This window comes from Salvelinus sp. IW2-2015, linkage group LG11 (genome assembly GCF_002910315.2).
Source record: "Salvelinus sp. IW2-2015 linkage group LG11, ASM291031v2, whole genome shotgun sequence".
Lineage (NCBI taxonomy): Eukaryota > Metazoa > Chordata > Actinopteri > Salmoniformes > Salmonidae > Salvelinus > Salvelinus sp. IW2-2015.
Window position 1 is genome coordinate 38,593,026 of NC_036851.1, and position 24,869 is coordinate 38,617,894.

Below are 24,869 nucleotides of genomic sequence, written 5' to 3' on the forward strand. Positions count from 1 at the left end.
TTTTTATTGTGGCACAGGTAAATCGTGCTGCGTTGTGGATGTGGTTATTTACCGTAATATGGGAGTTTTTCAATGGGTTGGTTTTGAATTTTTGTGGATTGTGTAATCTAGGGATAGTGGTCTCTATATGGTCTACATTGGCGGAGGTTAGGAAGTGCAGCTCAGTCTCCACCTATTGTGTGGGCAGTGTTGCACATAGCCTGTTTCTCTTGAGATCCATGTCTACCTATGGCGGCTTTCTCAATGCAAGGCTATGCTACTGAGTCTGTACATAGTCAAGCTTTCCTAGTTTGGGTCAGTCACAGTGGTCAGGTATTCTGCCATGTACTCTCTGTTTAGGGCCAAATAGCATTCTAGTTTGCTCTGTTTTTTTGTTATTCTTTCCAATGTGTCAAGTAATTATCTTTTGTTTTCTCATGATTTGGTTGGGTCTAATTGTGTTTGTCCTGGGGCTCGTGGGGTGTGTTTGTGTTTGTGTAGTGCCCCAGGACGAGTTGCTTAGGGGACTCTTCGCCAGGTAGATCTCTCTGTAGGTGATGGCTTTGTTATGGAAGGTTTGGGACGTGCTTCTTTTAGGTGGTTGTAGAATTTAACGGTTTTCTTCTGGATTTTGATAATTCGCGGGTATCGGCCTAATTCTGCTCTGCATGCATTATTTGTGTTCTACATTGTACATGAGGATATTTTTGCAGAATTCTGCATGCAGTCTCATTTTGGTGTTTGTTCCATTTTGTGAATTTTGGTTGGTGAGTGGACCCCAGACTCTCACTAATCATCACCATCCTCCCTTGTCCATTCCATGTCTCTATCTCTCAGTTTCTGTGTATTGTGTGATGTTAGTGAACCTACTCAATTCCGCGAACACACACACAGACAACACTAACACACGCTCTAAGCACACCATTACCACTTCCATCGACAACTCACCCAGTACTTCATTGTCTCTGCAACCATATGGGACAGACAATGGACGCTGGTCGGGATAGCCAATTAAGGAGGAATGGAGCAGGAAGGATGGTAAGAGTAGGAATTAGGGAGGGGAACTACATACGCCTACGGAAGCCGCACGTGACGCAAAGGAAAGAGGGAGAAAGAAGAAAAATGAAGGATAGTGGAGAAGGTATCGTATGGAAGGAGTGGGCCCAAAATATGATTGAACGTGTGTGAAAAAATGGTGAAACGAAATAAAGGAAAAAGTATGATATATGTAATCTGAACCTAATAACGGTTTATGCTACACATCAATCACTTTCAGCATTCTATGATTCTTAAATAATGTACTAAAATAATTATGTAATGAAATAAAATGAAAATTAATTTAACATTAAAAAATAATAAACATGTGATTTTATTCTGGATTTTTGTTTTATGATTTAACTTAATATCAAGTTGAAGTGTACCTAATGATAAAAACACCTTGCAACAAGTAACTCCCCTCATTCACCCTCATCCTACCATTGCTTACTCTTGCTACAGTCCCTACGCGCCTCCTCCAAAAACAGCATTGCAAATAAATAATAGTGACTAGTGTAATCAATTAATATCTTGTTCTTCCCACTGTAGATAGGTGTCGAGACTTTCCAAATCCATTGTCCATCTCAACTTGAGTAACTTTACCACAGTGTAATCAAGTTGTCGAAACAGTTCAAGGATGATCCAGTGAGAACAGGCTGTCGTACCGTGAGCCTCAATTTCGAGTCTCATAGCGGAAGGGTCTGGACCACTTATGTAATAAGCGTATTTCTGTTGTTTTTTAATACATTTGGCTAAATTTCTCCAAAACCTGTTTTCCACTTTGTCAACTTATGGTATTATCGTAGATTGCTGAGCCAAATAATTTTATTTAATCAATTTTAAGAATAATGCTGTATTGTAACAAAAATGTGGAAAAAGTCAGAAGGCTCTGAATACGGAAAGTCATTTTCCGAAGGAACTCGCTATATTAAAAAACTCTTGGCAATATTTAAATATATTCCCACAGATGACCAATAGTTGCATAAAATATAAGCCTTCTATGAAGGATTGTTGCCATCAACATACGGTCGGGTAGTAGGAATTTCTACATTTTTGTCAAAAATATGGGATTCATCACACTCATTCACACCCACACCGCCTCCCAAGACAAACACCTCTTGCCCTTCTCCTTCCCTTCCACCCATAGATCGCTGACCTACACCCTCCCTCCGCATCAACACACACCACACACACAAGGCAGAACTCAAATGTGCAAACAGTTTTTGGGTTCCCATCCCACGACCCCAAACTCAAGAGAAGACTTGATGTGTGAATGTTGTAACTGTTTTAAGAAGGCATGCCCAAATTGATTAACCAATCTAGTCCGAGGCAGATGGAGCCCACGCCACACACGCTTTCGTCCCGTTGGTGACCCCATCTTCAGCAGCACCTCTGTACATCCAGACCAATTTCAAATTATTCTTGCCGCAGGACACAATAATATACCTCCTCTTTTTAATTGTCCGAGTGTGAGTCCCTTTCCTATGGCAGTGTTTGTCCAGCACTGCCACTACCTGGGCGGGTGTACTTCCACTGGGAATTCCTACCGGCCAGGTACGAGGTACCCGTCAGGTTCTCATTTAGAGCTGTTTTAAAAAATCCTTGTATATTATGTTCAACCCTTCCGGGCTGTCCGCTTTGGCCTTGGCCGCAACCCTGTCAGGGCCTCAGAATCTTGAGGGGGGCGGTTTCTGCTTTAGTGGACTCTCCTGACCTCGTTCACAGCTTCTGTCACGGCTGCCCGTAGGTTCCTTAGGGTGCGCTCAAGGATCGGTGTCTATGAATATAGGGTTGGACGTTCCATCATGATAGGACAAAAATAAAGCTAACTATAATATTCTTAATAAAAAAAAATGTTACCTGTGTATCCCTATCTGCGCAACAAGTGAAGACTCTCGCTACAGAACGTCACAACTCCTGCTCGAGACCACATGGGGTTTTCTGGAGATGCCCCTCACACCTTCAGTTAGTGGATGTCAATATTGTTTCACCATGGTACACTTATTTGAATAAGCCTGAACTAAAACAATAACCATTTTTGGGAACACTTTATTTGAATATTCAAAAAACTGGCAACAAAAATGAGAAAACCTCTCAAGGTCTATGCAAAAAACTCTCAGACACCCCCGAAATGTTGTAGGTAAGAGAGTAGGTGATCCATTTTTTTCCGTTGTCCTGTTGTTCATTGTTGGCATGAACACACACAAAGGACAGCATCACATGCATGAACACAGACAAGTGCACACCACACACAACACAAACCCAACAACACAAAACATAAATCACACACAGTCAAAACATCCAATCATGACCCACACAAAACAACACACACGTGACTGAAGGCCCATATTTACATAAATCTTTGTTCGTTCACGCTTCCCATGGTTATAATCTCTGGTGCACATGATTCTTTCTCATCTGTAAGAATCTCACATCCCAAACTCAGACTACCATTACTGGTGAGACAGAAACATCGCAAACCTACCATTTCAGGAAGAAGTCTCTCACCCCCCTGTCTTTCTCCACACACACGCACAGCACGTAAATACATATATATATCTCCGGTCATACACACACACAATGATTGATGCCCGTATCGTATATATTTACACACACACAACACGCATATACAGTGAAGTTCGGGAAGTTTAACATACACTTGGTGGAGTCCATTAAAAACTCGGTTTTAAAAAAGACGGTTAGGTCATCTACGTTTGTGCATGAACACAAGTAAATTTTGCAACAAAGATTACCAGACAGATTATTTCACATTCTAAAATAAAATTCACTGTATCACAATTCCCAGTGGGTTCAGAAAGTTTACATACAACTAAGTTGACTGTGCCTTTAAACAGCCTTGGAAAAATTCCAGAAAATGATAGTCCATGGCTTTAGAAGCTCTGATAGCTAATTGACATAATTTGAGTCAATTTGTCCCATGTCCTCAATGGCCTGCTACCAACCATGGCAAATTAGCTTCATCTTAATGTATTTCAAGGCCTAACCTTCAAACTCAGTGGCCTCTTTGCTTGACATCAATCGGAAAATCCAAAGAAATCAGCCAAGACCTCAGGAAAAGAATTGTACGACCTCCATCAAGTCTGGTTCAATCTCTTGGAGCAATTCCAAACGCCTGAAGGTAACCAACGTTCATCTGTACAAACAATATTCGCAGTATATAAACACCATGGGACGCAAGCTTTGGCTCTGGCTTGGGCTTCTGTGCTCAGGGACCTGGTGAAGCCTGGGGAACGAGAACCTGCCGGAAATGAACAAAGAAGCTGCAGAACATGCCCTGGAGGAACAGCTTGACCAGAACATGCATCTACCAGAAAGGACGCTTCGAAGTTCTGTCTCAGGAGATTGTCCATTTAAGTAAAGACTCAATCCTGGAGGTTGGCTCAGCTACGGGCTAAAAGAACTGGAACACTTCCCTCCCTCTCTGCAACTCTCTCATCACCTGTTTTTCTGTGGCCAACAAGAGGGACATTACTTAACTGACTGACTGAACCTCTGGCTGGGAACCCAATGAAAGGAGAGGGATAGAAGGGCGGGTAGGTAAGGGGTTAAGGAAGGGGGCAACCTGAGACTGGCTGGGAGCCCCACAAAGAGGGTCTTTAACACACACACAGGGCCTTTCAACCAGACTGCGGCCTGACATGCATTAACTTTTGTATCGCTCAGAAAGCTTGGCAAGGAAATATGAAGGCATTTGTGATTTCAGAACTTTTTGTTATGCATACCTTATTATGACGCAGCCCGTCATAACCGCCTCAGGAAGGTGACGCGTTCTGTCTACACCAGCAGATGAACGTACTTTGTACGAAAAAGTGGCAAGTCAATCCAGAACAACAAGCAAAGGACCTTGTGAAATGCTGGAGGTAAACAGGTTACAAAAGTATTCTATATCCCAGTAACAACGAGTCCTATATCGACATAACCCTGAAAAGGCGCTTCAGGCAAGGAAGAAGCAACTGCTCCAAAACCGCCATGAAAAAGCCAGATATACGGGTTTGCACCCTTGCACATGGGGACAAAGATGGTAACTTTTTGGAGAAATGTCCTTTGGTCTCTGATGAAACAAAACTATACACTGTTTGGCCATAATGACACCATCATTAGGTTTGGAGGAAAAAGGGGGAAAGCTTGCAAGCCGAAGAACACCAATCCCACAACCCGTGAACGCACGGGGGTGGGCCAGCATCATGTTGTGGGGGTGGCCTTTGCTGCAGGAGGGATTGGTTGCACTTTCACAATAGAATGGGTATCATGAGGAAAGTAAAATCATGTGGATATCATTGAAAGCAACATCTCAAGACATCAGTCAGGAGTTAAAAGCTTTGGTTGCAAATGGGTATTCCAAATGGCGACTGACCCCCAAATGAATACTTCAAAAGTCAAGGGACCACAAAGTCAAAGATATTGGAGTGCATCACAAAGCCCTGACCTCAACTCCCGTAGACTCACTCACTCACTCACTCACTCACTCACTCACTCACCCCCTCACTCACTCACTCTTTTACTGTTTGAATTCAGTTGGTTGTGAAATGTGATGCTACTGTGTTCTATCCCTGACCTCCACATTTTGTGGATCCTGCGTCTCCACTCAGCAGGGGGGCTTATGTAATCAGGGTGTGTGAGTGTGTGTGTTCCTGCATGTGTGTACGTGTCCCTGGCCTTGTTATGGTGCAGAGCGTGTCCCCCTTCACTGTATCTGAACTCTGGTCCGTTGACTTCTCTACTATGCGGTGTGAGTTTGGTTATGGTGGTCTGTCATGTGTTGTGGGTGGAGGGTATCCTGTTCCCACCTCTCTCTTTACCCACACCATAACACTGTGTCATCTGACACATCTGCTGTGAGTGAAATCTAATGGCTCGCTTTAGTTTGAGATACAGCATTCAGTCTTTCATGCATTTTAAACTGAATGTTTATTTATTCACCAGTGGAGGAAGATGTATATATGTGTATATTTTCTGTAATACGTCCAGTAATGAACGTAGCTGAATCTCTTCTTCGAAACGAATCCCTCCTTTGCCCCTTCACATGCTCACGCAGTCAGGTGCACACACACGCCCGTTTGCTCGTTCCTGTGGTGACAGACAGCCTTTCAGGGAGTGAAGCGGTGACATCCAGCTTACTGAGGCTTGATTAATAGTGGAGGAGAGGAGAGACAAACATGGGGAAGATAGAGAGAAGGGAGAGAAAAACAGCACTGCCAACTCTGCAGCAACATTTAGTCATCCCCCTTTCCTCTCATCCTCCCTGAATCCTCTCCTCTACCTCCACACCCACTCAGTCCCTTCTATCTTCCTTTCCTCCAGTTCCCTCTCCTCTGCTTGTTACTAGGCAGAGAGTGACATCAAACCGATGTAATGTCTATGTAATAACATGTGTGTAAAGTTTGGGGCCAGTCAGTCAGCAGCCTTAGCGGGACTTGTCTGACAGTCTGACAGTGACATTCACTGGGCCCAGAGGAAGAGAAGTGGACCCATACCCTTATTTCATCTATTTATACCAATCTCTCTCTTTCTCTCTCTCTCTCTCTCTCTCTCTCTCTCTTTCTCCCCTTCTCCATCACCCCCTCCTTCTCCTCTCTCTCCTCTGCTGGCTTACTCTGATTGCGTGCCTAGAGCAGTAATCGCCTCAGAGGAGCTGCCATGGCGGGGACTAATGGCCTGGCTGACTGGGAGGGAGCCTTCTGACTGGATGCTAATCTGGCCTGCTAATGCTAACCCTTTGACTCTAATGAGAGGAAATAATTTAAGTTTAGTCATGACAAAAAAATGAGAGGCCTGTGGCTGTGTGTGCATTTGGGAGTCTTGAAAAAATATATTGCAGTGCTGTGTAGGTCTCGAAGGGGAGAGGGTTAGTGGTAAGTCTAGTTTTTTGAGGGAGGGGTTGATCAGTCATGACATCTCTCATTCCCCTACGGCCCACAGTGAGGGTAAGAGAGGGAGAAAGAGAGGGAGAGCAGAAAATAGGAATAGAGGATAGAGGAAAAAGGGAGAGAGGGATAAAACATCATACCGAGAGACATGGAAAGATAAAGGGAGGGAGAGAGAGAAGGAGAATGAGTAGAGAGGGACATAGAGGGAGGCAGAGGGAGAGAGTGACAGAGCTATTAATAGGATGATAACTGTTGGCAGTGTGTCTCTCAGGACACGATGGTGGTTCCAAACATCTTCCCCAGAAGACCTTTCAGTGCTGGGTCGTAGGGGGGCAACACAACATCACTGCCAGATGACTTCCCTGCCCTGTCTCACCCTCTGTCCTGCCAAGCTAAATACTCGCTCTCTCTCTCTCTCTCTCTCTCTCTCTCTCTCTCTCTCTCTCTCTCTCTCTCTCTCTCTCTCTCTCTCTCTCTCTCTCTCTCTCTCTCTCTCTCTCTCTCTCTCTCTCTCTCTCTCTCTCTCTCTCTCTCTCTCTCTCTCTCTCTCTCTCTTGCTCTCTCTCTGTATTCATCTCTCCCTCCCTTTTCCCTCTCTCTTTCTCTCTCTGTTTCCTTCCCTCTCTTTCTGCCTGCTGTTTAATCCAGTTGTATCCAGTCCATCCTCTGTTAGTGTCGTGGGAAAGGCTGAGAGGAAAGGAGGCGGATTCAGCTTTTCCCAGTGTTTGAGGCCATGTCTGTCCATCTATGTACTGTAAATGTCAATCAGCTCCATAGAGACACATCACACTGCTCTGGCCTCAGTTAGTAATGCCCCTGGTCTCATAGAGAAGGTTTCTCTGGTAAGATGGGGATGGAGAGATAGACATTTGCGTGCACACACTCGTGCACACACACACAAGCTCTGACCAGGGTAGTGCCAACCCAGTGCCTATCAGTGGGTGTGTGCTCTCCAAGGTGATGACTGTTGCTTGGCAACTACACCCTGCTCATTAATATGTAGATTTATACACAGCCCTCTTTGGCACTTTTGGCAAACACACACATACACCAAAGTATTGCATAAAAAGCCTTTGCTAAAGTATGTTTTCAGAAAGGCTGTAGACTTTGAACCAGGATGATCTCCCTCCGTCTATGAGTTCATATTACAATGCATCATAGTAGTACAGTAGTAGTAGTATTACCGTAGAATTACAGTAATAGTATTACAGTAGTATTACAGTAGTAGTATTGTAACACTAGTATTGCAGTAGTAGTATTACAACAGTAGTATAGCAGTAGTAGTATTGCAACACTAGTATTACAGTAGTAGTATTACAGTAGTATCTATTACAACAGAAGTATTACAGTAGTATTACAGTAATATTTGTACAGTAGCAGTATTTTAGAAGTGGTTTTACATTAGTATTACAGTAGTGGCATTACAACAGTAGTAGTATAGCAGTAGTAGTATTGCAGTCAAAGTATTACAATAGTAGTATTTAGTGCTGAGCGATTAGTGCTTTTTGAYGTCGGTTCGGTTTTGGTTTGATTATTAAAAAATAATTGCAGTTTTTGGTTTTGATTATGTTTTTAAACATTGAATCAAATGCACTATGCATTATGTGGGTTGGATGCTGTAACAACACAGTGTAAAACAATTGATACAAGTCCCATTACAGTAGTACCAGCCCATTACTACTTATAACTTATTAGCCATCAATAGTTGTTGTGTATYTTACATTTGTTTTATTTGATTACTTGAATATTTAATTCCAAGTAATCTCATCTCTATAGAGARACTTCATATGCTGTCTAACAAAATCACTATTTTAGTAGTTCTACATGTCACGCCTGCTCCCGCTCCCCCACACCTGTCACCATCGTTACGCGCATCAACGCTTCATTAGACTCACCTGTATTCCATCACGTTTTTGATTGCCTTCCCTATATCTGTCTATTCCATAGTTTCATCCCCGTGTCAGCATTATTGTCGTTATCTTAACCAAATCCAGACAGCTGATGTGCTGAAAGAGCTGCAAAATCTGGATCCCTACAAATCAGCTGGGCTAGACAATCAGGACCCTCTCTTTCTAAAAATATCTGCCGAAATTGTTGCAACCCCAATTACTAGTCTGTTCAACCTCTCTTTCGTGTCATCTGAGATCCCCAAAGATTGGAAAGCTGCTGCAGTCATCCCCTTCTTCAAAGGGGGAGACACTCTAGACCCAAATTGTTACAGATCTATATCCATCCTGCTCTGCCTTTCTAAAATCTTCGAAAGCCAAGTTAACAAATAGATCACCGACCATTTCGAATCCCACCGTACCTTCTCCACTATGCAATCTGGTTTCCGAGCTGGTCATGGGAGCACCTCAGCCACGTTCAAGGTCCAAAACGATATCATAACTGCCATCGATAAAAGACAGTACTATGCAGCCGTCTTTATCGACCTGGCCAATGCTTTCAACTCTGTCAATCACCGCGTTCTTATCGGCAGACTCAACAGCCTTGGTTTCTCAAATGACTGCCCCACCTGGTTCACCAACATCTTCTCAGATAGAGTTCAGTGTGTCAAATCGGTGGGCCTGTTGTCCGGACCTCTGGCAGTTTCTATGGGGGTGCCAGAGGGTTAAATTCTCGGGCCGACTCGTTTCTCTGTATATATCAATGATGTCGCTCTTGCTGCTGGTGATTCTCTGATCCACCTCTACGCAGACGACACTATTCTGTATACATCTGGCCCTTCTTTGGACACTGTGTTAACAAACCTCCAAACAAGCTTCAATGCCATACAACACTCCTTCCGTGGCCTCCAACAGCTTTTAAATGCTAGTAAAACTAAATGCATGCTCTTCAACCGATTGCTGCCCGCACCCACCCGCCCGACTAGCATCACTACTCTGGACGGTTCTGACTTAGAATATTTTTTTTAAATGTTTAAATTTATTTAACCTTTATTTAACCCGTTAGGCAAGTTGAGAACAAGTTCTCATTTACAATTGCGACCTGGCCAAGATAAAGCAAAGCAGTTCGACACATACAACACAGAGTTACACATGGAGTAAAATAAACATACAGTCAATAATATTGTAGAAAAATAAGTCTATATACAATGTGAGCAAATGAGGTGAGATAAGGGAGGTAAAGGCAAAAAAAGGCCATGGTGGCGAAGTAAATACAATATATCTGTAACGATCGTCGTATAGAGGAGAAGGAGAAGACCAAGGTGCAGCGTGGTAAGTATTCATAATTCCTTTTAATGAATAAGAATACTAGAACAAAACAACAAAAACAATAAACGAACAGTTCTGCAAGGTGACATACACTAAACAGAAAACAACCACCCACAAACACAGGTGGGAACAGGCTACCTAAATATGATTCTCAATCAGAGACAACGATAGACAGCTGCCTCTGATTGAGAACCATACCAGGCCAAACACACAGAAATACAAAACAAGAACAACATAGAACACCAGGCATAGAATGCCCACCCAAACTCACGCCCTGACCAACCAGAATAGAGACATAAAAAGGATCTCTACGGTCAGGGRGTGACAATAGCAAGTAAAACACTGGAATGGTAGATTTGCAGTGGAAGAATGTGCAAAGTAGAAATACAAATAATGGGGTGCAAAGGAGCAAAAATAAATAAATACAGTAGAGGAAGAGGTAGTTGTTTGGGCTAAATTATAGATGGGCTATGTACAGGTGCAGTAATCTGTGAGCTGCTCTGACAGCTGGTGCTTAAAGCTAGTGAGGGAGATAAGTGTTTCCGGTTTCAGAGATTTTTGTAGTACGTTCAAGTCATTGGCAGCAGAGAACTGGAAGGAAAGACGACCAAAGGAGGAATTGGCTTTGGGGGTGACCAGAGAGATATACCTGCTGGATCGCGTGCTACAGGTGGGTGCTGCTATGGTGACCAGCGAGCTGAGATAAGGGGGGACTTTACCTAGCAGGGTCTTGTAGATGACCTGGAGCCAGTGGGTTTGGTGACAAGTATGAAGCGAGGGCCAGCCAACGAGAGCGTACAGGTCACAGTTGTGGGTAGTATATGGGGCTTTTGTGACAGAAACGGATGTCACTGTGATAGACTGCATCCAATTTATTGGGTAGGGTATTGGAGGCTATTTTGTAAATGACATCGCCGAAGTTGAGGATCGGTAAGATGGTCAGTTTTACGAGGGTATGTTTGGCAGCATGAGTGAAGGATGCTTTGTTGCGAAATAAGAAGCCAATTCTAGATGTAACTCTTGATTGGAGATGTTTGATGTGAGTCTGGAAGGAGAGTTTATAGTCTAACCAGACTTACAAAACGGTTCTACCTGGAACCAAAAAGGCTTCTTCAAAGGGTTCAGTCAAAGAATCATTTTTGGTTCTAGATAGCACCTTTTTTTCTAAGAGTGTATGGTTAATGATATAACTTAGAGTAAATATGTAGCATATGTGTCAGCTGTCAGTGTGTATGTAAATGTGTGTGTGTGTTTATGTCTGTACTGGGTGGTTCATAATCTCTACACATCCCCACGTGTCTCTCCTCTTCACACACACATTCTATACACTCCTCAAAAAGGTTTTTATAGGTAAAAGCAATGAGGCTGGAGATTTGTTATTGAACCTGTTCAATTCTATCAGACCAGGAGAGGACACACGGATAGTAAGCCACCATAGACTATTGAGACAAACCAGGTGTCGGTGTCAGTGATCATGGTTTAGCCCCCATCTGAAGAGTGAAGAATGGAGCCTTTATACTCTCGCTACAGTCTACCACAGCCAGGTAGAGAGGAGAGTGGGAGGTGGAGGCGAGGAGGGGAAGACTGAGGCAGCAATTTTGCTGACACACCTTCAAGAGAGGGGGGTGGAGAGTGGGAAGGAACAAAGAGAGAGAGAGAGAGAGCAAGGGAAGAGAGAAGCACATGCTAAGTTMATTGACTTCAGGGCTTCTGCATGTGAACTTGTGAAGGTGTATGTGTGTAGGTGTGTGACTGTAAACTTCTGGTGTAAGACTGGTGTTCTACACCGTGCATCCAGCTGTGATGGTGAATGGGTTCACACTATTCTAGCAGGAGTTTCTAGTAATGTAACACTGACTACTACACTGACCAGCATTTATATGTAGCTCAGATAGTTCCAACTTCTACATCTATATGAACTTTCTGACTCTGAAATAATCAGAATTATCTCAACAGAAATGGTATTTGTGTTTGTGTGTGCGCGTGAGTATGTGAGTGTGTCTGTACGATTGCATGCATGTGATGTGTGTGTGTGGGTTCTAGCTCCTGTTTTCCAGGCTGCAGTATGTTTTCATTAAGGAGACTGTCATCACTTAACCCTTGACCCATTAGCCTCTCAGGTTCACTGGCCTGCAGGCCGGAGAAAGGGCTTGATCACGCTGTTATGGTGTTGCATAGCTGTGCAATGTGAGGGATGTAATTGTGTTGCATCTATCAACTTGGAATGTTTCTCAGAGAAAACAGGAACATAAGTCTATATAGCATCAGTTTATATCTAGGTTATAACTACATACATAGAACTACAGAAGAGTTTATGTGTAGGTTATAACTACATACATAGAACTACAGCAGAGTTTATGTGTAGGTTATAACTACATACATAGAACTACAGCAGAGATTATGTGTAGGTTATAAACTACATACCATAGAACTACAGCAGAAGTTTATGTGTAGGTTATAATACATACATAGAACTACAGCAGGTATTATGTGTAGGTTATAACTACATATCACATAGAACTACAAATACAGCAATATGTTAACTATACATAGACTACTAGCTATCGAGTATTGTATTGTGTAGTTGTCAGTTTGGCTTGTTGGCCGTCAGTCAGTGGAGTCGAGTAGACACACACATAAAGGAGTTTCTGGAGTGACCCCCCACGCCAAGCAGCACACACAACCGCAACATCTGTAGCTACAGTGATCATGTAGTGAAAAAGCAACTGGTGACGTGAGAACAACATGTTCTCTAATGAATTAACTGTATGGACTGATATTTCTCTTTTATGACATTGTTGTACATGTAACGTGTGTCTGTGTGAATGTGTATGTATGTACGAGTGTGTGGTTGTTGTTCTAAAAACCACATCTTGAGAACTGTCTCCACTCCCCGGAGTGAAACTGTTCTCCTCTCTCCTCGGGAGTGAAACTGTCTCCTCTCCCGGGAGTTGAAACTGTCTCTCAGTCCCCCGGGAGTGAAACTGTCTCTCGTCCCCCCGGGAGTGGAAACTGTCTCCTCTCCCCGGGACAGTGCAAACTGTCATCTCTTCCCCGGGAGGAAACTGTCTCCTCTTCCCCGGGAGTGAAACTGTTCTCGCTCTCCCCGGGAGTGAAAACTGTCTCTCGTCCCCGGGGAGTGAACTGGTCTCAACTCCCGGGAGTGCTGAAACGTCTCAACTCCCCGGGAGCTAAATGTCGTCAACTCCCCGGGAGTGAAACTGTCTGCTCGTCCAACCGGGAGTGAAACTGTCCCTTCCGATGACTTTGCTCTCCCCGGGAGTGAAAGCTGTCTCCTCTCCCCGGGAGTGAAACTGTCTCCTCTCCGGGACGTGAAACTGATGCAGAGTTGATTTTATTGAAAAACCACTGCTTATAGAAGAGTAGTCAGTCAGATACGAAAACAGCTCAAGATATTTGTGATCCTTAACCTCTTTCTCTTTCACTTCTCTCTCTCATCTCTCTACCCTGTGGGCGCCCTCAAACACACGTGTCTTGGACATCAGCCTCCTCTGACTAACACTGACTCACCTTAACACCTCGCAGTTTAACAACCCTGAATACAACACACACACCTGGTGGTTGAAATATGCGAGTCTGGTTGTGAGCACAGTGGTGGTGAATATTTTTGGGCAGGGCTCCAAGGAGAATGCAGAACTCTTTTAAAGTCTATAAATTGGTATTGGAAAACTATAGAAGAACAAAAACGACCAAGGGGAGGGGTTTCAGTTGAAACGAGGGAAGAGGAGCCAGCTAGAGGGAGGGATGGGGGGGGGGTGAGGTGTAGGCGTGAGGAAGATGGAAGGACATGACAAGGATGAAGAGTGGCAGGTAGGGGAGACGGGGATGAGAAGGAAAGGAATGGAGCATGAGAGGAGAGAAGAAGAGAAAGAAAAGAGGGAGAAAAGAAGGGCAGAGTGAAAGGTAGAGGAGAGATGAACATAAGTTCCAGTAGATGATCAGATAAAGAATTGGAGGAAAAGGATGAGTAGAATGAGGGGGATTAGAGAGACAAAGGTAAAAGGGAGAGGGGGGAGAGATAGAGAGGGGAGAAAGATAGAGCAGAGAGAGAGAGCGCGGTAAAAGGGAGAGAAGATGGGAGCGAGCGAGCGAATGGGGTAAAAGGGAGGGAAAGGGAAAAGAGAGGGAGGGAGAGAGGGATCATTGTTTCAGGACCACTGGTAGTTTCATGTTTCTCTTCTGCCCTGCAGATTTCCATTCTCCGGCTTCTATTGCCGACTGACTGACTCTCTCTCTCTCTCCTCCGCCCCCTTCCAGCCAAGCCTCTCCACGCTGTAGGAGATTACTAAGAGGAAGACTTCAGACTCACTGAGGAGAACACAAAGAGAAGGAGGGATACAGACAGAAAAGAGAGAAAGGAAACTGCAAGGTATGGACAGCACATGCTCTTCATTCTCTTTTGCTCTGAGACAGATTAAAGGGAGGTAGAAAAGAGAAGGTTTCTCATTTCTTTTTCTTTTCATCTCTCTGGATTTCTCCCTCCGTTCTGTTGTTTCCTTGTAGCCATGCTCTCTGATCTGGGGTGTGTGTGCGTGCATGCGTGTAGTGTGCGTGTTGTGTGTGTGAAGTGTGTTCTGTGTACCGTGTGCAGTCAGAGTGCTGCTCATGTGAAGGGAGAAATGAAACCATGCCTGTAGGGTGTGACTAGTGAACTTATGTGTATGTGTGAATGCGTGTGTGTATATACTGTATTTAGATTTGGATGGATGTGTACAAAATGGGCATCAGAAAGTTTGTGTGTGAGTGTAAGTGGGGGTACAGTTGCTGTGTGTGAGTGTGTGTGTGAGTTGAGAGGGTAACTGTAAGTGTGTGTGTGCAGGTGTGTGTAGGTGTGATTGCAGACATGAGCTGTCTAGATGGTAGGTGATGGTAGTAATCTGATTGATGTATGGAGGCAGGTTTATCTCCCAACAACCTTATGTAAACATTAATTAACTACATAGAGGACACATTATGCTTCGTAGGACATACATAGCAGACACGCAAAGCACATAACAATACACTACACATACAAGAATACTGAGTTTATGGTAAAAAACAACTGTTCACCAGTTTCCTGGATAATTCAAGAACCTCATTCCTAATTTCCTGCAAGGACACATATTTGRATTAATTTATTAAATGTGCACTATGCAGAAATTGCTCCGCCATTTCCTGGTAGCAAAAATTCTAATAGTTTGCCTAATTTCAGTGTATGTGACAAAACAAGGAAGTATAGTGACGAGAATCATTGTACCATCTAAACCGCTGTGAAATTTCTTTTCCATAACCAAAAATATTGTATTTTCAGCTGTTTGCAGCTGGTGTACAAAACTGGAAGTAAAAGACGTAAAAACAAAACTGAAGAACAGGAGGCATAGAAATATTGCACATAGAACAGATCTACCGCTTCTTAGACTTGCTTTCAATGAGAATGACCGATCTATAACTCACATTTCTATGTGAATTTAGTTGGTCACCCAAAAAGTTACATATTGCAGTTTTAACCAAACAGAAAAAATKTTGTTTGCAAAAAGCTTTCCAATGGACTGTGTGAGTGTTATTTTAGTCCTATGCTGGAGGCTTGGTTAGTGATTATTATTATTGAACAGGGCCCAGCCAGTGTGCAGGTGTGGAGTGTAGTACCAGGTGTCCCTCTCATTTGTCTGCTTTAGGTAGTGTCCCAAAATGGCACCCTATTCCTTACATAGTGCCCTACTTTGTACCAGGGCCCTGGCACTATATTAGGAATAGGGAGCCATTTGGGATGCAGATTTACTGTAGTGTTTACCCTGAGTCTGGGACCTATAACTGCATCAGGTCTTTAAACAGCCATGGTCTGCTCTCTCCTTTCCTCTCACATTATCAGGTGGCTAGGCTGCTTGCTAGGCTGTTTTTATCAAAAACGTTTTACTACAGTCGAAACTGAGTTCAACATGTGGTTTTGGTTGAGAAAGCCTGTGTATGTCTGTGTATGCTGTGGGGGGGGGGGGGTTGTGTGTTTTGTGTGCCTGTGGTTATGTTCATTCCAATCTGGCTAGCACTGCAACAGTAGCACAACAACACTCCATCGCTAATGTTCTCAACAATGATTCGGTGGCTAACACACAACCCACATGCTGTCCCTTTCATTTGGATGCTATCAAGGCAGCTAATTGTTTATCCCAATGCTAACCCTTCATATTAGCATTTGGTCGCTAACCCCAAGTTCCACATGCACCAATAAAACCCCAATCTTCCTAGTCAGCAATCATCATTATATGGGGTTAAAAAAAAGGTTAATGTAAGTCTCTCCCTTCCTCTCTCATTTGAGGACTTCCCCTGCATCTATCTTGGTGTTAGGTGTAGCCTGCTAATTGCTTGGATATATATAGGCTGAGAGGAAATACTAAGGTGCTTATTAGCGCCAGGCAGCTAGCCATGAGCCACCATTATCCTTAGAGAGAGAGAGAGAGAGGCTCTATAGAGGCAGCTAGCCATGAGCCACCATTATCCTTAGAGAGAGAGAGGCTCTATAGAGGCAGCTAGCCATGAGCCACCATTATCCTTAGAGAGAGAAAGAAGGCTCTATAGAGGCAGCTAGCATGAGCCACCCATTATCCTTAGAGAGAGAGAGAGGGCTCTATAGAGCAGCTAGCCTGAGGCCACCATTATCCTTAGAGAGAGAAGAGGAGGCTCTATAGAGCAGCTAGCCATGAGCCACCATTATACCTTATAGAGAGAGAGAGAGAGGCTCTATAGAGGCAGCTAGCCATGAGCCACCATTATCCTTAGAGAGAGAGAGAGGCTCTATAGAGGCAGCTAGCCATGAGCCACCATAATCCTTGAGAGAGAGAGGCTCTATAGAGGCAGCTAGCCATGAGCACCATTATCCTTAGAGAGAGAAGAGAGCCTCTATAGAGGCAGCTAGCCATGAGCCACCATTTACCTTAAGAGAGAGAGAGAGGCTCTATAGAGGCAGCTACCATGAGCCACCATTATCCTTAGAAAGAGAGAGAGGCTCTATAGAGGCAGCTAGCCATGAGCCACCATAATCCTTGAGAGAGAGAGGCTCTATAGAGGCAGCTAGCCATGAGCCACCATTATCCTTAGAGAGAGAGAGAGCTCTATAGAGGCAGCTAGCCATGAGCCACCATAATCCTTAGAGAGAGAGAGCTCTATAGAGGCAGCTAGCCATGAGCCACCATTATCCTTAGAGAGAGAGAGAGCCTCTATAGAGGCAGCTAGCCATGAGCCACCATTATACTTAGAGAGAGAGAAGAGAGGCCTATAGAGGCAGCTAGCCATGAGCCACCATTATCCTTAAGAGAGAGAGAGAGGCTCTATAGAGGCAGCTAGCCATGAGCCACCATAATCCTTCGAGAGAGAGAGAGGCTCTATAGAGGCAGCTAGCCATGAGCCACCATTATCCTTAGAGAGAGAGAGAGCCTCTATAGAGGCAGCTAGCCTGAGCCACCATATCCTTAGAGAGAGAGAGAGGCTCTATAGAGCAGCTAGCCATGAGCCACCATAATCTCTCTTGAGAGAGAGAGAGGCTCTATAGAGGCAGCTAGCCATGACCACCATATCCTTAGAGAGAAGAGAGGCTCTATAGAGGCAGCTAGCCATGAGCCACCATTATCCTTAGAGAGAGAGAAAGCTCTATAGAGGCAGCTAGCCGTGAGCCACCATTATCCTTAGAGAGAGAGAAGGCTCTATAGAGGCAGCTAGCATGAGCCACCATTATCCTTAGAGAGAGAGGGAGGCTCTATAGAGGCAGCTAGCCATGAGCCACCATTATCCTTAGAGAGAGAGAGGCTCTATAGAGGCAGCTAGCCATGAGCCACCATAATCCTTAGAGAGAGAGAGGCTCTATAGAGGCAGCTAGCCGTGAGCCACCATTATCCTTGAGAGAGAGAGAGCTCTATAGAGGCAGCTAGCATGAGCCACCATTATCCTTAGAGAGAGAGAGAGGCTCTATAGAGGCAGCTAGCCATGAGCCACCATAATCCTTAGAGAGAGAGAAGGCTCTATAGAGGCAGCTAGCCATGAGCCACCATTATCCTTAAGAGAGAGAGAGAGCTCTATAGAGGCAGCTAGCCATGAGCCACCATATCCTTAGAGAGAGAGAGGCTCTATAGAGGCAGCTAGCCATGAGCCACCATTATCCTTAGAGAGGAGAAAGGCTCTATAGAGGCAGCTAGTCATGAGCCACCATTATCCTTAGAGAGAGAGGGCTCTATAGAGGCAGCTAGCCATGAGCCACCATAATCCTTCGAGAGAGAGAGGCCTATAGAGGCAGCTAGCCATGAGCCACCATTATCCTTAGAGAGAGAGAGAGCCTCTATAGAGGCAGCTAGCCATGAGCCACCATTATCCTTAGAGAGAAGAGAGCTCTATAGAGGAGCTAGCCATGAGCCACCATAATCCTTAGAGAAGAGAAAGGCTCTATAGAGGCAGCTAGCCATGAGCCCCCATTATCCTTAGAGAGAGAGAGGCTCTATAGAGCAGCTAGCCATGAGCCACCATTATCCTTAGAGAGAGGAGAGAGCTCTATAGAGGCAGCTAGCCATGAGCCACCATTATCCTTAGAGAGAGAGAGGCTCTTAGAGGCAGCTAGCCATGAGCCACCATTATCTCTTAGAGAGAGAGAGAGGCTCTATAGAGCAGCTAGCCATGAGCCACCATTATCCTTAGAGAGAGAGGCTCTACAGAGGGGATGAAAGCAGGGTGGGGTCTCAGATTACCCCCTGACAGTGCCACTGTTTAATAACACTATGCCTTAACCACTCCCCAGAGCCAGACCAGAGGACCAGGACTTTAATTAATGTTTTATTTAACTATGCAAGTCAGTTAAGAACAAATTGTTATCTACAATGACGGCTTACCCCAGCCAAACCCGGACGACGCTGGGCCAATTGTGCGCTATCCTATGGGACTCCCAATCACGGTCGGATGTGATGCAGCCTGGATTCGAAACAGGGACTGTAGTGACACCCTCTTCACTGAGTTGCAGTGCCTTAGACCACTGCTCCACTCAGGAGCATTTGGCTGGTCTGGGACTTGTCTGGGTGGAGTGTTATCAGTGTCGTAGCCAGAGTGTAATTGCAGTGGTTGTTCTACTGGTATAAGTTGGTTTTAAGTGAGTAGTCCATTTTTATCTCTATGTTTTCTGAATTGTTTAGCAGATCCTGAGCTTTTTGTTCTTCATTTAAGATTGGGGGATAGGGGCTGGTTAGCAGTAAGATATAAAGTTAGGTGTAGGGTTGGTGATAAAAAACGATTTTGTCGGTAGAAAGCGCCATACTTCCATCCTTCTAGCATGGTCATATAGTGAGGAGGGGTGGCACAGGACTGTCAGAGCTCCATGGTTTGGCTGCTGACTGACAAGACCATGCCCAACCTGGTGATCTTGGCACTGGTAGAGGTTGCCTGCGGCAGCAGGGTAGCCTGGTGGTCTAAGCTTGGCACCACTGTCCAGGTTTGGACACACAGACAAAGACCTAGGACCTGGGAGATGATGGATGACAGAGAGAAGAAGAATACTGCTCTTGTCGCTCCCATTGAATAGAGGCCTTCTGTGTTTTTGTGTGTGTGTGTGTGTGTGTGTGTGTGTGTGTGTGTGGTGTGTGTGTGTGTGTGTGTGTGTGTGTGTGTGTGTGTGTGGTGTGTGTGTGTGTGTGTGTGGTGTGTGTGTGTGTGACCCTGTTTCAGTATGTGTGTGTGTGTGAGGGAATGCCTTACATGAGGGCACAAGTGACCAAATATCCCAATACCAGCTCCTGAAAGACCAATTAAAATCTTCATTTTCTGGAAGAATGTTCTGCTGCTCAGCCAGATTCAGATTCTATAGTCATCTTTTAGAGAGGGGAGCTGACAACAAACCCACATTGGGAACAGCAGCCGTTGTTCTTTAGATAGTACCACTTGACTTATTGCTGTGCTTTATCCCCGTAAAAAGAGCTCTTGGCATCACTTGCTGCCCATGTTTTCATCCAAAGCCCTTCTGGTTCAGCCCATAGTGGTTGAGTGGTCTAACCAAACAAAGCGAGCAGTGAGCTGGGGAGAATAGAGGTGCAGTGATTATTGACTGGCTTTCCTGTCATTTCCCAACCTCTCTATATATAAACCCCTCTAGGGTTGAGTTTAGGCCTGCGTCCCAAATGGCACCCTATTCCCTACATAGTGCACTATTTTCCAGAGCCCCATGAGCCCTGGTCAGAAGTGAAAGGGTTTGACGTGGGATGCACCCTAGCTCAGGTCTAGCCTCCTCACACATCTCCCATAGAACCTCCTGAAAGAGGGCTCTGAAAAAGCCTTTAGGTGGGTAAGAGTGGATAGGGGGAAGTGGGAGAGATTAAGTGGATACGATGTGGGAAAGAGCTAAACCAAAGAGCTGCAGTTAAAGGCAGGCTGAACTTCTTGATTTAGCCTCGGTTTCAATTCTCCTCAGTAGAAAATGCGACTGAGAACCAGATTTGGGTTTTGGAGGCGTGCTTTGATGTGGGTGTCTCTTGTGTGTGTGTGTTCAAAGGTGGTAAGTGTTTGTACTTTCACTCTGCCAAAACAGTACACAGTTAGTCACTCACCCTTCTAGATAACTTAAACAGTCTGACCAGATCTTGTTTGGAAGTAGCCTAGACTAGCTAGCAAGCTAGCCAACTTCTTTCGCCAATTAGCTTCAACCGTGGCAAGGTTTATTTGACTTTGGATAGCCTATTTCTGGCGCTATTTAGGGACCAAATAGAAATTACACAATGTAAATCGGACAATATTTTCATGTTGCACATCTTTTAGTTGTCTCATTAAATGCTTTCAGTATTTTTATATGAATTTCAAAAATGTATTGTTGGTTTGAGGTTTTAAAGTCGTTGAAATTTGGAGCTATTGGCATTTAAAATATTGTCCCATGTACATTGTCTAATTTATTGATGGTCCCTAACTAGCCCCATAGGGGTATTGAATGTCAAACCAAATTCACCATGGGCATCACGATCGGTTCACGGGCAGCTGTCCTCTGAATTGATGATTACTTGGGTGCTGCCAGCTGTGGGCTGTTGGGCAGGATTGAAATAAACCCAACCCAAGGAAAACTATTACTGTACCCTTCATTCCTTTACATACAATAAAATAAATCTCTCTCAAATCTCTGTTTTGAACATGACTGACTTTATGACCAAAATTAACCTATTTACACATTGTAGTCAATTGTGACACTAGAATAAATGTTTCTGACTAATATCGATGCCACATAGAAAATGCCAATCAGAGAAGTAGTTTATTGCCTACAGTTGCTCTTTAAACTGTGGCAGGACTTCAGTTGAATTAGCCTGCAGCTAGACAATATAAGACCACTGCTGGTTGTCTTACTGACTCCTGAGAGCCACACACTCAGAATGTCCTCAGACCTAAACCACATGTTGATTAGGAGTCAGGGGGAGGAGAGAGGAGAGAGATGGTGTGTGTTTTGTCAGGGCAGCGGTTGAATACCAGGAGGATCAAATCAAAGTTTATTTGTCACGCGTGCCTAATACAACAGGTGTAGACCTTAAAGTGAAATGCTTACTTACAGGCTCTAACCAACAGCACAATTTTTTAAGCAAAAAAAAAGGTAACGAGGCTATATACAGTAGCAAGGCTATAACAGTAGCAAGGCTATATACAGGCACCGGTTAGTCGGGCTGATTGAGGTAGTATGTACATGTAGGTATAGCAGCAGCGAAAAAGAGGGGTTGGCGGGTGATGGGTGGTGGAACACAATGCAGATAGTCCGGGTAGCCAATGTGCAGGGGCACTGGTTAGTCGGGCTAATTGAGGTAGTATGTACATGAATGTATAGTTAAAGTGACTATGCATATATGATAAACAGAGAGTAGCAGCAGCGTAAAAGAGGGAGGCACACAATGCAAATAGTCCGGGTAGCCATTTCAGGAGTCTTATGGCTTGGGGGTAAAAACTGTTGAGAAGCCTTTTGGTCCTAGACTTGGCGCTCCGGTACCGCTTGCCATGCGGTAGTAGAGAGAACAGTCTATGACTGGGGTGGCTGGGGTCTTTGACAATTTTTAGGGCCTTCCTCTGACACCGCCTGGTGTAGAGGTCCTGGATGGCAGGCAGCTTAGCCCCAGTGATGTACTGGTCCATACGCACTACCGAATTATGGTCAGACTTACCAAATGGAGGGCGAGGGAGAGCTTTGACCGCATCTCTGTGTGTGGAGTACAGGTGATCTAAATATGTTTTCCCTCTGGTTGCACATTTAACATGTTGATAGAAATGAGGTAGAACTGATATAAGTTTCCCTGCATTAAAGTCTCCGGCCACTAGGAGCGCCGCTTCTGGGTGAGTGGTTTCCTGTTTGCTTACTTCCTTATACAGCTGACTGGGTGCGGTCTTAGTGCCAGCATCCGTCTGTGGTGGTAAATAAACAGCCACGAAAATAATGCACCACCGGAGAGGAGAAGACAGTTATTTTGTTACAACATGATGGCCTGTGGCTGGGGAATAAGTGGGTGATGACAACCTTTTCAGGCAAAAAGACCTACATGAAACACACACACAATGTTGTGTATGTCCGCTGCTTACTATGTCATGTTGTCTCACTGACATGTACAGTAGTGTGGCCACAGGGTGTCAATGTTGACCTCTTAAAGGAGAGAACAGAACTCACACACTGAGGAGTCACATGCTGTTACAACTCTTACCAGAGCTGCTCTTTTACACCAGTGATATACAGCTGTGTATGTGTACAGTATGTGTGTGTCTTTCCCCCTGTGTGTGTGTATGTGTATTCAGAGGGACTACTGGGTGAGTGCCTGTCTCCAGCAAAAGGAAGTTGAGACGACCGCATATAGGGCTGTGGCGGTCACGAAATTTTGTCAGCCGGTGATTGTCAAGCAAATAACTATCGTACTGATGGTAATTGACCGTTAATTAACATAAACACATTTAGAATATCCTGGCTTCTACAAGCCACTGATGTAGACCGTTGGAACATCTACATTTTAAAAAGTCTAATAAATTCATGTAATTTAGCCTACACCTTCACAATAAATCCATCATTTATTTCAGACAGTTCTGAAGAAGCAAGATAGGAAGAAATGTAATCTGTTTCAGAAGAACAGAATAGCATAATCTGAGTTGTCCTTTTGTTAGGTCCTAATCTGGCTATTCCATATGGCTGTGGTTTACACRAGTTCTTTTAGCAGACAAGATTTGCTTAGAATTCCATGGCATTATTTTATAGAATGAAGAATACAATTGAACATATCTGAATAAAATATAAAGGATATTTTCTCCCAATGATTTGAAGGAGTGCTTTATTCTGTGTTGAGTGGTTAACAAAGACATAGTTACTCCTATATGCTTAATTTAGAGTTATTAATGTAACTGTAGTTGTTCTACAAACGTTGGGCTATATGTTTAGAATGTTAATACATTCTAAGGCTGCATGCGACTCTAATGATGATTTGAAAAAAGCATCTTGAAAGGCATGAGCTCTGCTTTGTTTTTTTGTGCAGGCTGTACACAATACATCGGTCACTCATTCACACTTGATAATGCCTAGAACTTCACGGCGGCATCCCCTTTGTGTGGCCGTAACGCACCCTAAAAAAACATGCCTTTTGTGGCCAGTGGCTGTTGTGCCCTTCTCCCTGAGTGCTACGCGCTCCATCACGTGACGGGTCATTCTCACAGGCTACAAGTGAAGACAGACACATCGGGGACGCAGCTGCGGGCGTCATCCAATTCCGAGGTGCATATTGAAGATATTGGAAAAACTGTCCACATTTACTTTTCGTCAGCCAACAAGATGAGTAGGCCTAACGAACAGCAAAAGCACTAGCCTCAAAAACAATCACTAGCATCAAAAAACCACGATATGGCTGACGCAACAGATCAGAATGTTTAGCTTAAAATGTTGAACTAWTAGGCTATTTCTTCACATTATAAGCGCAGCAATGCTCACATGGTAGTAGGCTATAAGCGTGAATGTTCCATTAGCGGAAAACACCAATCTTTAAAAGTGACCGCAATTGCAATTATGGATGTAATGCTTTAATTATAAAGGTGAATTTTTATGGTGAAAATTATCTTCCCCAAACTTGAAACGCACGCGCTGTTTATGTATGCCAGTTATGCTCCACACCCCTTGTAAAGTGGATTAATGTACTTCATTTTAAGAAGCACTTTAGTTGTGATACAAACCTTATTAAAACATAGGCCCATGGGCTAGGCTACATGATGTGTGCGACTACGATTAAAAAAGGTCGCAAAAAACAAGGCATTGTTTCTTATGCTGGGCATCATTCACAAATGATCATATATAATTCACAAGTGATAGGCTAATATTGTCACCCATCAGACAGTTCTTGACTTAATCTTGTCTTTACATATACTAAATAATGTATGTGGGGAATTTGTTTTGATTCAGAGTGGACCATTATCATGTACCTCTATCGAAACAGGGGCAGCGGAAAAAAATACCCGTCATCTKTGCACTTAAATAGCGAATGGAGGACGCTTTTCCCCGTGGTTTATTTTCATGCCAGCCAGGTGGGCTATACTCCTGTTGTAAATAAAAGCAATGTGCTTAATATTAGGAAAGTTGAGAAATAAACATAATAGGCCTCGCCTATAGAAAGCTGATGGGATCCTCCTCTTTTTAGGAGAGGCATCACTCATGCAATTGCATAGCCTATTGAAATGTTGCGCAACATGAGTTCACGGGCTCTCATTAAGTTTTTGATTCGATTTTAGAATACATTTGCATTGA

General features: G+C 44.1%; 1 long non-coding RNA gene across 1 annotated transcript in view; it reads left to right on the forward strand.

Moving 5' to 3' along the window:
- Nucleotides 1–24,869, forward strand: part of LOC111970345 (uncharacterized) — a 119,015-nt gene that overhangs the window by 40,737 nt on the left and 53,409 nt on the right. The window contains exon 2 of the long non-coding RNA XR_002878106.2: nucleotides 14,396–14,507. This is a non-coding gene — a long non-coding RNA (uncharacterized lncRNA). The remainder of the gene's footprint in view (nucleotides 1–14,395; nucleotides 14,508–24,869) is intronic.